We start from the raw sequence: 1,924 nt of genomic DNA, 5'->3' as shown, positions 1-1,924 counted from the left end.
TGACTGAGCACAGTTGAATTGAAATACATGAGTCGAAAAATCCTTTCAGTTTTCAGGCAATCTCATTAATTGATGAAGAGTCTACTTAGCAGTTAATCTCCTTTTTCATGTTGTCATTGAACAAAGAACTGGAATCATGCCATTAATTGCCCATCAGAAAGAGCATTAAGTTTAGCTACTCTGAAATGCAAGGAACAGGACTTAGGTCAACTTACCCAACGATAACTATTTTTTTAGTGCCCTTTTTTTTTTTTTTTAACAGTGTGTGACATTAAAAGATATTCTTTCAGGCTACAGCCATGCCATCCTGAAAGTGCCCGATCTCATCTGATCTCAGAATCAGAAGCTAAGCAGGGTCGGACTTGGTTAATACTTGGATGGGAGACCACCTAGGAATACCAGATGCTGTAGGCTTTTTTTTTTAAAAAAAAAAAAAGGATATTCTTTCATGGAGAGGTGAGCATTGATGAAACAAGAACAACAAAAGACTAATAATTCTTAAAACTAGATAATGAATAGATGGGGTTTGTTATACTATTCGCTTTATTTTTGCGAACATTTGAAAATGTTCGCAATTAAAATTCAAATAAAAAACAAACCAAAATAATGCATATCAGTAGAAGGGTTCAAGGCTTCCTGAAGGCCTCTTGGCTTGCTCGTGTGTGTTTGACCAGCTGCCGTAGGAAAGCTGAGAACTAGAAACTCAGGCGAAGAGAGGAAGTCTCAGATGTGAGGCTTCCCTGGGCATAATCCAAGTTGGAGCCTGGAAGCAGAGAACTAGTTGCAGTGAAGGGAAAACTTTGCCAATGAGCAGGCAGCTAAATTTTATATTTTCTTGGCAAATGAGAGAATTAGGAAAATACTCAGAATTATTGCCTAACTTCTATATTTTTATGCACGTTTTGGTGTTGGCTAGCCACACAATTCACAGCTCATTTTGATCCTGCCTGACTCAGGTAACAAGACCAAATTGTAATAATGACCAAAATATATTACGGTTTATTATGTACCAGGCATATATGCAAAGCATTCAAGTGGATTATTTTATTTAATCTTTCCTGACAAACCAACAAGTTAGGTATGATATAATTTCCTTTTACAGATGTGAAAGCTGAGCCTTAGATAGGTAGACTTAGGTAAGTCATTTATCTAAAATTATAGCTCTAGAATACAAACCATGACATTCTGACTCTAGAACCCATGTATCTAATCACAGGAAAAGTTGAAGCCCTCTTGAAGCTCACACTATTCATTTAATACATCTCTAAATTTGAGTCTAGGTTTTCTTAACTGCTCCTTTCTTCTAGGGCATCTCTCTCTCAACAACCCTAATACTGCCTCCAAATCCTGCTCCCTGTTCCTGTGATCCTATCCTGCTTGTGGTTTAGTCTCTTCTACCTAGCCCATGTGGACACTCGACAAGGCTAGAGTTGCTTCTGAATTCCTTGACTCTTTCATGCTTTAAAAATGTTCACCTTACCAATTGCCAACACCATGTACATCTGTGATGGACAGAATTGTGTCTGTCCCACCCTCACACCCAATTCATATGTTGGAAGTCCTACTCCCCCAATGTGACCTTATTTGGAGGTAGGATCTTAGCAGGTAATTAAAGTTAAATGAAGTCATAAGGGTGGGACTCTGATCTGATAGTACTATGGCCTTAAAAGTAGAGTTAGAGATCTTCTTCTCAGGTATCTATAGAAGAAAGGTCATGTGAGGACAGTGTGAGAAGGTGGCCATCTAAAAGGCAGGAAGAGAGCACTCATCAGAAAACACACCCTGCCAGAGACTGATCTAGGGCTTCTAGTCTCTAGGACTATGGTATAAACTTCTGTTGTTTAAGCCACCCAGCCTATGGTATTTTGTTATGGCAGCCTGAGCAGATTAAGACACCATCCTACCATCCTTTTCTTTAGCTTCC

General features: G+C 38.9%; 1 pseudogene; it reads left to right on the top strand.

The window, feature by feature from the left end:
- The first annotated feature begins 289 nt into the window (after positions 1-289).
- LOC111737903 lies at positions 290-414 on the top strand (annotated as a pseudogene).
- The last annotated feature ends 1,510 nt before the right edge of the window (positions 415-1,924 follow it).

The sequence above is a fragment of the Pteropus vampyrus genome, unplaced genomic scaffold (genome assembly GCF_000151845.1).
Source record: "Pteropus vampyrus isolate Shadow unplaced genomic scaffold, Pvam_2.0 Scaffold32, whole genome shotgun sequence".
NCBI classification, from domain to species: domain Eukaryota; kingdom Metazoa; phylum Chordata; class Mammalia; order Chiroptera; family Pteropodidae; genus Pteropus; species Pteropus vampyrus.
Note: the sequence above shows the minus strand (reverse complement) of the source record. Positions and strands in the feature narration are given on the sequence as shown.